General features: G+C 43.3%; 2 long non-coding RNA genes across 2 annotated transcripts; one reads left to right on the forward strand and one right to left on the reverse strand.

Moving 5' to 3' along the window:
• Window positions 1–5,202: 5,202 nt before the first annotated feature.
• On the reverse strand, window positions 5,203–5,668 carry LOC118500720. The gene is made up of 2 exons (XR_004903298.1): window positions 5,636–5,668; window positions 5,203–5,485 (listed from the first exon to the last, which is right to left on the reverse strand). It is a non-coding gene; the product is annotated as an uncharacterized LOC118500720 (long non-coding RNA).
• A 2,695-nt stretch (window positions 5,669–8,363) lies between these two features.
• LOC118500721 lies at window positions 8,364–11,047 on the forward strand. The gene is made up of 2 exons (XR_004903299.1): window positions 8,364–8,492; window positions 10,562–11,047. It is a non-coding gene; the product is annotated as an uncharacterized LOC118500721 (long non-coding RNA).
• Window positions 11,048–12,004: the final 957 nt, after the last annotated feature.

Here is a 12,004-nt window from a genome sequence, read left to right on the forward strand (position 1 = left end):
CCTGATTTTCAGATGACTTCTTTCTCATATTGGGTAACTCTGTGCAGACTCCTTACAGAGTGCAGAGCAGGCGGGATTTACACATTCAACGTGCACATCAGGAAAGGCCAGCTGGTGCTTAAAACATCCTTGGAAGCAACAGCTCTGTGGTGTATTTAAAATATGTTCATGAAATTTCTGATGTTCTTCCCTTCAATAGGTGAAGCCTTCTCCTCCCTTCAAATATTGGCTGGACTTAAAGACTCACTTCTAATGAACAGAATAAAGGAGAAGGGATGGTGGGCAACTCTAGAGACCAAATCATAAAAGGTACTGTGGTATCCTCCTTGCTCCTTCTCTTGAATCACCCACTAGGGGGAAGTAACACCACATCATGAGGACACTCAAGCAGCCTATGGAGAGGCCCATGTCCTGAGGAACCAAGGTGTCCTGCCAATGGCCATGTGAGTTGCATGATCCTGAAAGCAGATCTTCTAGCCCCAGTCAAACCTTCAGATGAACGCAGCCCCCGTCGACATTCTGACTGCAGCCTCATGAGACCCAGACCACCTCCAGAAGCCACACCCAGATTCCTGACCCTCAGAAACTGAGATAATAAATAATCGCTGTATTAAATCATTAAGTTTGGGGGTAATTCATTATGCAGCAATGGAAAACCAATGGGAGTTCTTTTGTCTATAAGACATCAGTCAATCAATCTGATTCTTTTACCATTATCATCTTGAAACTTGTTTCAACTGTATGCATACATGACTACTTGTATACATCACTCAGTGAACCTGAATCCGCTGAGGTTTGTAAAGGTATTTTTGATGTGTGCATGTATATGTCCAGTGAGCTGATGGGACATCTAGGGGGTTTCCTTTGCACAGTGCTTTTTCAGATACACAAGACATGCCTCGGGTGGCGTAGTTTGTACTGGCGCAGTTTGCCCTGTTACTACATGCAGCCAGCAGACCCTTTGCCATCTTTGAGGGTCATACGAAAGACTTAAGAGAATTTTCCTAATTCATTTTGAAATAAATCCCTAATTTAACAGAACCTAACTATTGTTCTCTAGCAATACCTCACACACAGATGCACAGAAACTTACAAAGGACTGAAGTTCATTCATTCATTAATTACTAATGAGTGGCTAATTTATAATGGATGTGCCAGGCATAACCTGTGCCCTCAGGAACCCACAAGATAATCACTATAATGCAGGATGTCTGAACTGCAGTGGAGCAGCATTACAAGACTCCTGCAGAACAGTGGAGACTGCACGGGCTTTAAAGAAGAACAAGTGTTTGCACTGAGACTCCATTCTAACTTTTAAAAAGGATTTTGTAGCAGCAGCAGGACCCCTACCCTTGCCCTGAGTGGAAAACCAGAGGAAAAAGAGCATAATGTTTCTGATCTGCAGCATTATACAATGCCTAGTGGAGTATTCAAGTTCAACAAAAGTGCCAAATAATAACAACCATAATCCAGGACGTCAACATTAGCCCTGAACACCCCCTTGGTTCCTATGAAAGGTTGCAGTCAAGTGCTCAGTGCCAGGCAGGGTTGCGGCACACGTTTCTTTTTCTCGGCAGGCTTTGTTCCAGGTCAGTCTGAAAGGTACACAATGCTGCCTGAGCTCCGAGGCCGGCAGAACTCACATAACAGGTGGAATTATATATCAGTAAGAGACTTACAGAGTGTTTATTCACTTGCCAGATTTATTTATCAGGTATGGGATTGAAAGGATTTCCCCACAGGATATGTAGAGATTAGTGTGCAGTGAAAATGCTTTTTCAACAAACGCTTCCACTAATCAGGTCTTGGTTTTCGTATTCTAGCAGAATGTGCTTGCTGCCCTGCGCTGGCATTTCTGGCAGGAACAAACGTACACGCTGACAAACAAAGCAAGTTGAAATGTGGGCATCTATCTATCACTCTGAAGAGCAGCTGTCACTCGTAACAAGCCCCAAGGCATATTTTAATATTATGTTAGATTACTATGTTTACGATGCGACAATTCTAGGTCTATTCGAGCCTAAAACATCTGAATGAGAAGGAAACATTTCTTCCACCCACTGCTTTGTCTACCTGAAACCAATATTTGATGATTCCCAGAAGCTTCTCAAGCCCATGCTGGGTCTAAGGACTGTGTTCATTAAGAATCAGCCACATCCAAACTTACAGATGCAGCTGAACCTTCACGGGTCTCTTGAAGGGCACATCGACAGAAAGGATGAGGCCACTCCAGCAAGCTTCTTACACAACTCTCTCTCTTTCACTGCATCTAGAGTGAGGCCACAGCAACCAGATGAAGAGTGAAAATGTCACCCCATCATCTGGCCTGGTTGATGCTAAACATCTGGATATTACATAATAAGCCATTGGGGTTGTTTTCCTGGCTTTCCTTTGTTCTCTTTTAAAGAATAGTCCTAACAGTTAAATCTGTTTTTTAAACTCTAAATTTCATATATATTTTCCATAAGCTCTTTAAGTGGACTGGTCCTGATTATTCTTTTCCATTAAAAATTGTATAGTAAAGCTCAGAGAGGAAATCACTAAAATAAAGCTGATACCCACAAAGGTAATCTCTGATCCTTCCTCAGAGTCCTCAGATTTCCATTCATCGTGGGCAAATGGCCTCACCACAGCAAGGAAAACACCAGTGTGCTAAGTAATGGCCAAGGGACCAATGACCAACACCTCGAACAGCGCTTGCTTCTGCACAATGACTCAGTTTTACAGGAAGGGGAATAATAACAACTCAAGGAATTTCCTTTTGTTTGGTTCTTTAGAATTATTCAAAGAACCTTGAGACAGGGCAGCAGACTAGAAAGCACTCTCAGGCCACAGCTGACCACAAGGCCGACAAGTTCTTGTTCAAACTCTCCTGTAGCCGGGAGTGAATGTCCTGGTTCTCACTGTATCTAGCTCTCCCTTGTTGACCCTGCTCCAGACCTCCTCTAATGTTTCAGGAATTGCTGTGTCTTTCTCTGCTCACTTGAGTCTATTTTCACTTCCTTGGCCACTATCTTTTCTATCCCTTGGTTCCTCCTCTGGCTCATTTACTGCCATCCATTCACCCCTAAAGAAACAAGCATGTAAGGAAAACAGTGACCCACCATGTCTCAGGCACGGGGCAGAAACTCTTTGTTTTTGAGAAAGGTATTGTATTATCTTCAGAATATTAGAGAAAATTTGAAGCTCAAGAAAGTTAAGGAACTTGCTTGCTAAGTGGACGAGCTGGAATTTGAACTCAGGTCTGTCAGAAGAGATGGTAGCGTAAAGTCATGGTTAAGATATTGGCTTTTGAAGTCAGCAGACCTGGGTATAAATTTGAACTCTACCCTTAATTGTGTGACATTGAAATAAGCATTAAATTTCTCTAAACCTCACTTTCCTTATCTGGAAAATGGAGGTCATAACAAAAGTGTCTCTGTAGGATTTTGTGATAATGATAAAATGAACGTAAAGTACTTGGTATAGTGACTGGCATGCTATAAGCTTTCAATAATTATTAGTCATCATTATCAGTATCCATTAGATATGCTATACTTCACTCCATTGCACAACTTCCACAAGAACCTTCTGCCTTTTGTTGCTAGACTTTAAGCAAAATACCCTAACTTATTCTACATAAAGTGGCAAATGACAAAAACCCACTGAAGACTTGTTTAAACCCTAGGGATTTTGATTGTTTGCTCAGCAAGAATTATGAAGGTAGATGGTGCAAAGTAGGTGTGGTGACTTAAGGATGCCATCAAGAAATCAGGCTCATTGACTATTCCTCATGATAACAATATGGCTGCCACAGCTCCAGACATCATATCCTCATGTGATAGAAGGGAAGAGGACAAAAAGAATTTTCTCCTTGAGTTTCTCTCTCTTATCAAGAAGAAAAATATTTTTAGATGCTTCCAGAAAATGTTACCTTACATTTCTTTTGACTTCTTCTGGTCAAAAGTTATTATGTCTACCCCTAATCCTGGCATAGAAGAATGGGAGTACCACAGTTGCCTAAAAACTTTTTTTGTTAAGGGACAGATAGTAAATTGTTTAGTCTTTCCCAGCCAGAGGCTCAATGCCACAACTATTCAATTCTGCTATTGTTGCACAAAAGCAGCTGCAGACAAGAGGTAAACAAATGAGTGTCTTTGTTCCAATAAAATTTTATCTACCAAGAGTCAGCAGCTGGATTTGACCAATCTCTGCCTTCGAGCAATCATGATTCAATGGTGTCACTGGGTGCATGGCTGCACATACTAAAGTTGGGCCCCATTAGCAAGAGAGAAAAGGGCATGGCTGTTAGGTAGGGTATGCCACAGGACAGTGGTCTCACAACACTCCTGGGAAAGAGGGGAGATTCGAAGTTGTGAAGAGCAGATCGGGAACTGTCAGGAAGCTGGGGACTACACTTACATAAAGATACAAAAGGAACACGCCATTCGAGGGCTCCCCAGGGCCTATACTAGTGGTTCAAATTGCTTTGGAGGTGCCCGAGGATTCCCCAAGGTGCCTGGGGTATGTGTCTGAGGGATCGTGTTGAGGGAGCCAGTCCCCAGCCCCCTCTCCCAAGACTTTAGCCAGAGACCTTTTACTTTTATCTGCTCTACATATTGTGTTTCTGTTTAGGGGTCCTACTTAGGGAAGCGCAGAGAAAATTCTCTAATGATAAAAAAATTAGAACAACTGGCCTAGAAGATAAAGATTAAATCTGCCCATAAAACATCCCTTTCTAATTATATCTCCCATGATTCCACTAGATAAACTCTGTTCCTGTGAGACACTCTTTTCAAATAGGCCAAGTATTTCTCATGTTATTCTACACGTGTGCCTTTTCTGCAGCCTTGCACCCAGACTCATTTGCACAGCCCTGAGTCCCCACTTAATTTTTCTCAGGTAGAAAGTTTCCCCAACATACAAGGCTCTTTGTCAATTTAACATATCTATTTTATATTTACTATGTGCAAGTCACTAAGTTACATGCTTCATGAGAAAGGAAATATAAAAGAAGTAAAAGATACAGTCTTTTTCCTCCCATTTCATAATCTAGTTGTAGCAAAAGAATACAAATGAGAGTTAAATATAAAGTGATGAGCATGATTAGAAAATACATGTATTTTTAAAAAGAACATGTACTTCCAAATGGGTTTTAACCTGCCAAGGTTTCTTAAAATACATGCTTTCTAGTAAGGTGGCCATGACTCACCTTTTGGGGGAGGGGGGGTGGTTCTCCTTTGGGCTTACATTTAGATGCAGTTTTTAAATCACTGAAGAAAAACCAGTCTCATTCAGTTTGAGTGTACCCTATTTCCTTTTACCAAAAAATAGTTCCTTTTAGCTTGATCACTGGCTTTTTCTCTGTACTCCAAATGACTTCCGAATGGTTATAAACATCATGTCCACCTTCAAAAGAGCAGTTGCCACAGGTTCAGAAGCTGATTCCTCCTAAGATGCTTCCACTGCCTAAGGCAATGGCCACTCTGCAGCCAGGCCCACACCCCTGAAAACAGAGCAAGGCAGGCTCTTTCAGCTGGCAGAACCAAGGAACGTTCTTAGACAGAACAATTAGACCTGGGCCTTGGAGTTGGGTAAAGTTTGATTGAGAATAGGAAAAAAGATTCACAGATACGGAAGCACTTTAGTTCCACACCTGGACTCCGAAGTCTGGATTCCAATCCCGGTTGCCACTTCTTGGTCTATAGAAAATTCCCACAGGAGCTCCTCCACACTCTTATTTTTCCATTTACTAGCTATGGACCTTGCACTATTTACTTAACATCAGTGGGTCTCAGCCTCTTCATCTATAAAATAGGAATAATAAGACTATTTATTTCTCAAAACTGTTATGAAGACTAAATGAGCTGATGCATGGTAAACACAAAGTACAAATATTTGCTGCTATCAGTGTTATTAATTCCTACCTTTGAATGAAATTTCTTTGACCAGCTTACCTGGTCCATCTCAGGAATTCGTGAATTGCCTCACTTTTCAGATATTGAAAAGCTTATTCTAGTCAAAATTAAAACTTTACCATCTCAGTATGCCTCAGTAAAACTTTACCATCTCAGTATGTCCAGTGACAACTGGAAGCCGGCTGAGGTTTATGAACTTGCAGTAGGGAGGACATGACCAGTGTTGGTTCCTTTTTTGATCTTCAGTATTCTCCAGTCATTGGCTTGTGGTACAGGTCGCTCAGGACCCAAAGGACAAACAAAGCTCTTCAAGGAGGGCTCAACTGTGATTGGGGGTTGGTAACAAATGTACAAGTGCTGGCACTTTTCTTTGTGGGGTACTTCCCTGTGGGTTTTTTCTGTACCCCTTCCTCACTGCCGGAGGTCCCCTTCCAGGGCAAGCACTTGATTTTCTTCAGTGGGACATTGTGCTGTTTGCCTTGCCCTGCCCCTACCAGGGGAAGTAGATCCACTTTGCCAACAGGAAGACTAGTTAGTGCATGTTTACCGTGCCAGCTCTTGGAATTACAGGCTGTTCCCAGCTACCTCCTTCTCTGGCCACTACAAACAGCTCTCTGCTCTCAGGTCACATAAGTGAACCCCGAACTCCAGGAAACACCAGGTGGTTCTCTGGAGCCATCCTCACTTACCTCGAAGTAGATGAAAAAGCACAACATATGGACACCTCTCTCAAAAAAAAAAAAAAAAAATCACTGCTGGCCTCTCCTGGGTCCCTAGCCTCTAATCATACAGCCTGGAAGTGAGGGATTGGAGAGGGGTTAGACAGCAGTTAAGGGACATAGGTCCAGCCACAAGTCAAGGAGAAAAGTGACAGAAGGAAAAATATTCCAGTGAGCGAGAGAAAAGTGGACCCTGCCATGGCTGACACACCAAATGAGAACGCCTGGCGCCTGCAGCGGGGTCATACGAGGTCAGAGAAGCTTATCTCTCCGTGTGCCTGTAATTAAGGGCATCCCGGGACAGCTGCAGAGCAGGAGGCTCCCTGTGTCGTGTCTTCCTCTCCTTTAGCCAAGGAGAACCCCAGGACACAGTGCAGGAAGAGACTTCTGAAATGCTGCGGGTTTAGATCTTTTACCACGAAAGGGAGGCTGTGGATTGCTTCTCTAGTAAGGAAGGCTCTCAAGGAAATACACAAGGAATTGCAGTCGGATTGTTCGAGTGTCTCTTTAAGAATCAATTCTCAGCATCAGGTCTCTAAAGCAAAACAAACAAAACACTCCCGAAAACTTCCACAGACCTACTTCAACCACATGCCCCAAATCCTGATTCTGAGTTGGAGACAACGGGAGATGGCATCGAGGCAATGAAGTGTAAATCGCCCACAGGAACCCCGAAATCGGAGGGCTGCAGACCCGAGGTCCGGGAGAGCCCGAGGCCCGGCAGTGTTTGCATTCATTAAAACTTTTGCAGGAGGTCCTTGCTAGCAACGAACTCCCTGCGCCACTGTCGCAGACCCCGGCCAGGACACAAACAGCGCGGGACTGCCACCTTGTGGGCGTCAGCGGCGCAGTCTGGCAGGGCTGGCGGCGGAGGGCCAAGAGTCTCGTAGGAACGCACTGCGGAGCCTGAGCCCGCGGGGGCGGGGTTCGGGGGCGGGGCGCCCCGGCGACGATCACGTGGGTTAGCAACAGGCAGCAGCCAATGGGAGTGCGAATCAAGTTGTGCGTGTGCACCACGGCGGCGGGGAGTGCAGCTATTCTGTTGCCCTGGCTGAGTAGGGCCGGGAATGGGAGTGTGAGATTGCCTCTTAGCTTGGAAACCCATGCGGCAGAGTGGACGAGCAAGAAGTGAAAAATAGCTGAGCGCTTTAAAATAGGAGTTTCCCACTCCCACACTCCAAAGCAGTAGTAACCCTAGGGGCGGCGGGGTGGGAAGCGGAGGAAGAGCAGGCAGGGATCCCTGCCGGGAGCCCTGGCCGATTTCTCTCCCTGCACCAGCCACTTGTTGCTGTGCCGGAGCCTGGGGACTGCCTCCCGGATCCAATAAAGGGCTTAAAACAAAAAGAATAGTGAAGTTCATAGCATTTTCTGGTTCGTGCAGGTATGAAGACAGAACCATCCTTAGCCCCTCGCAGATCCAAGACATTGGCCCCAAGAGGCCAAAGAAGAACGTCAGGAATTGGGTCAGAGGAAAACTTCAGCTTAGTAGTTGGTTTTAATTATGTAAATGGAAAGCCACATCCAAAAGTACTAATGACTTCTATGGTAATCCTACCATGTTGACATAAACCAGCCCACAACACGATGTCAGAGGTATGTCCCAGGACATGGGTAAAACCAGGACCAAGAGGCAAGCATGGTTTCCATTAGATTCTCATTCTTTGATCTCATGGTCACACATTTTATCCCATTAATGGGGTACGTGTGTGTCATTGTCCTGCAATGCTCTTTTACTTCTTTTGTTTTGGGGAGTTCACCTTGTGTATCCGTTTTCTCTGAAACGAATACAAATAGCAGATGGCCTCAGAAGGGCACCTAATACATTGCCCTGCCTCAAGGCTCTTTGAAAGACCATAAGCTCTGATACCATTGTAAGGTGAGACAAGAATATTTCTACCTGCAGCGTCTGGCCATCCTATTCTCAAAGTTCCCTAGGGAAAGATGTCATACAGTACTCTTTGATAGTCTACAACAAATGCTAACCACTCTGAGTAAGATATAATAAAAACTTTCTGATCCCAGGTTTTATTTGTTTCTGTTAGAGCTCATTCAGGGTCAGGCTACCCCAGAAGGCAATTGAACATCAGCCCAGTAGTTTATGGGTAGGTTGTGCACTTTCTCTGTCAGGGACAGAGGTCAGTTGGTGCCAGCTGCCACTGGGAACTTTGCCTTGCACCAGGCACCATGGGGATTTGCCAGGGCAGGGCAGCTTCGAGTATGTGAGCCACTCTGCATCATGTTCTCTTCCTTTATTTCAGTACTGCCAATTGAGTTCTTGGGTTCATTCTGTGAACAGGCCTTGTGCACACTTACTATGTGCGGAAATAAAGCTACTATACTCAATAGTTATGCTTATGCTAATTTGACATATATTGATCTTTAAACATATCATACTCTAGTTCTTGACCAGAAAAGGGTTTTGAAGATGTCATGAGGATTCAACAAATATTTATTGAGCTCTAACTAGGTGCCGGACCTTTGTTTAGGTACTGGGGATATAGCTTTGCAGCAAGTAACTTGCATAATGAAAAGGACTCATGAGGAAAGGAAGGGAGAAAGGATCAACCTGTTTCCATATTCCAGGAGTAAGTCACCCACCCCACATTTGTTGATTGTTGCTTTCTCTTTTTCTGCTCCCTCCTCCTCCCCCGTTTGGTTCTTCATTCCTTTTGGGACTTAATTTGATTGTGGAGCAACAAGATCACCCACATTTTTAATATTATTAAATAATATGAGATGAGAAGTCACAGGCTAGGAATAAAAAACATATACCTGATACCAGCCCTGGCTCTGTCACTTGATGAAATCCATAACTTTCTACAAATCTCTTAAGAATTGAATCTTGGTTCCCTCATCCCTAGAATGGGATGGTTCTTGCTTTGCAACCACACAAGGTAATAATTTAAGGGCACGATTTTCTCACCTGTATATTAAGGGCTTGAACTAGATTTTATTAATTTTTTTCTTAGAGAGAGAAACACTGATTTGTTGTTCCACCCATCCATGCACCCAGTGGCTAATTCCTGTGTGTGTCCCACAGCCATAACCTTGGCTTATCGGAACGATGCTCCAGCCAGCTGAGCAGCCCAGCCAGGGCTGAACTAGATTTGAGTTTCACCAACTTTCTTTAGAAGTGGATTCATCTTTTAGCATAAAATCTAACATAAAACCCCAATATATAAAACAGATGAAGACCGGCTTGCTCCTGTGGCCCTGAGGCAGAAGGCTCTGAGTCCTGCATACTCTCTTCCCCTATTTATAGAAGGTCCATGAGGCACCTTTGCGCCCCTAGAGTTCCACTGAGCAACATGTGAAACTCACTGTGCTGGATGATTATTTCATAAAGCACCTTCTAGTCCAAAAATTCTGTAAATCAGAATTTTCTAACATTGTGTATTTCTCTGGCGAGATTTAACTCCTGTTTTATTTTTTCATTTATTAATATATTGTGGGAAATAGTTACCAGGTTTACTGAAACCAAAACACATTTCATTACTCTCTTCCTATTTGTGAAGTCAATCTTTCTGCCACAAAACGAAATTAGATTTTGATGGAGCATAGTATTGGGTAATGAGAAAAACATCTGACTGGGAATGAGAAGATATGAGTTCTAAACCTGGTTCTGCTTTTAACTATTCACAATGTTGATGTAATCAAGGAACTTTACTAATGTATCCAAACCTTTGAATTAGGAGGTCAAATGACTTAGTAATCATAGGCATGTAGTCATTTATGAACCCCACACCAGAATTAGTTTCTTTAAATTAAGTAACTCTCAAATTTCCTTCTGCCTACAGGCCAAGTTACGCCATCACACTATCATATATATACTCACCCTAGTCAGAGAGGAAGGGGAGGTGAAGAAGACAATTAATTAGATTGAAAATGACACCACCAGGACATGAAGCTAGAAATGTCAACTGAATCTTTGTTTTGTGTGCACAGGTGGCTGCAGCCCTCAGTGTGCCTTGACCCCGACTCACCAGGCAGGAGCCACATCTCCATTAATAAGGGTTCTGCTAGGCATTAAACACAGTATGGGCATTCATGAGGGCAAACCAGAAATCCCAGAGTTTGGAGAATATTTGAAGAAGCAGTTTGGGTTAAGGACCCGGGTCCTGGGGATGGACTGAAAGCTATGACCCCACCTGGGGCCAACAGCGTGATTCATTGCCTCCAAGTGCGCGCGTCTTGGGAAAAGGCGACAGGCCCTGCCTGGAGAGCCAGGAGACTTGAGGGGTAGACACAAGAACAACAGCTCTGGTCATGGCTGTGAGTTGGTTATAAGTTAACTTTATGGGTCACTGAGTGTCTGGAAACAGACTATAAAAAGAAGAAAGGGTGGCCCAAGCAGCTTTGTGTTGGAAATGGTTGTGACCAGTTGCTCCTGGAAGGGAGATGTATTGACTGCAATAAAACTTGATGGGCTCAGCACTTGTCTGTTAAGGCTGAAATCGGAAGTAAACTTTGTACCTAAGTAATTGGTATGAAGCTGTGCTTCAGAGCAGGAGCAGAGGGGATTTTATTCCAAGCAGTAAACAATATGGTATCCAGCTGATGCACATGATCCACCTTCTCTGTGACCTCTGACCCCACCGTCCTATCGGCAGGCAGATCTTCCACGTCAGTCCCACAGTTCAAACAAGTTGGTACAGTCTGACTTTCACTATACTGACTTCTTTAAAAAGAGTTTCCTTGTTGTTCTTGGAATAGCAAATAGGGTAAAAATAAGTTAAAATGTCAGTCTTCAAGACTTGCTATCCTTAACTGTGTCTTTTGGGGAAACAATGCATTGTCTTTAATATTAACTTTTATGGAACCATCAACTCTAACTTTAGCTTTCTTCAGTCAACAATTATTTATTAAACACATATTTGCACATGACCTGATGTTATAAAGCATACCATCCAAAGTTCTAGGCAACAAATAGAACAAGATTATATTCACTTTCATTCATCAGAAATATTTTTAAAAATACACATTATTTTTTGGAGGCACAGTTCAAATTTGACTCAAAGCATGATGTAGAAAGGCATTGAAAGGCATTTCAGGGGGTCAAAGAGCTAACCTTAACTACCATTATCTGTGACTGTGTGGCGATCAGAACATAACACTCACATCTCTGAGCCTCAAGATTGTTTATCTGAAAAATGAGAGAGCTAAAGTGGGTCATATTCCGAATCACAAAGCTCAACCATGATAATAGGTGGTGTTCACTGAGTCAAGCACTTTGCATTCTTTATCAGTTTTTCATTGTAACAGCCCCGTGATGTATGTATTGTTATTTTCCCCTCTTTTCAGATAAGAAAACTGGGCTTAGAGATGTTTTGAAACTTGTCCAAGGTCACACACACACAGTGAGTGGCAGACTGGATATTTCAACCTAGT

Source organism: Phyllostomus discolor, chromosome 5 (assembly GCF_004126475.2).
Source record: "Phyllostomus discolor isolate MPI-MPIP mPhyDis1 chromosome 5, mPhyDis1.pri.v3, whole genome shotgun sequence".
Taxonomy (NCBI): Eukaryota; Metazoa; Chordata; class Mammalia; order Chiroptera; family Phyllostomidae; genus Phyllostomus; species Phyllostomus discolor.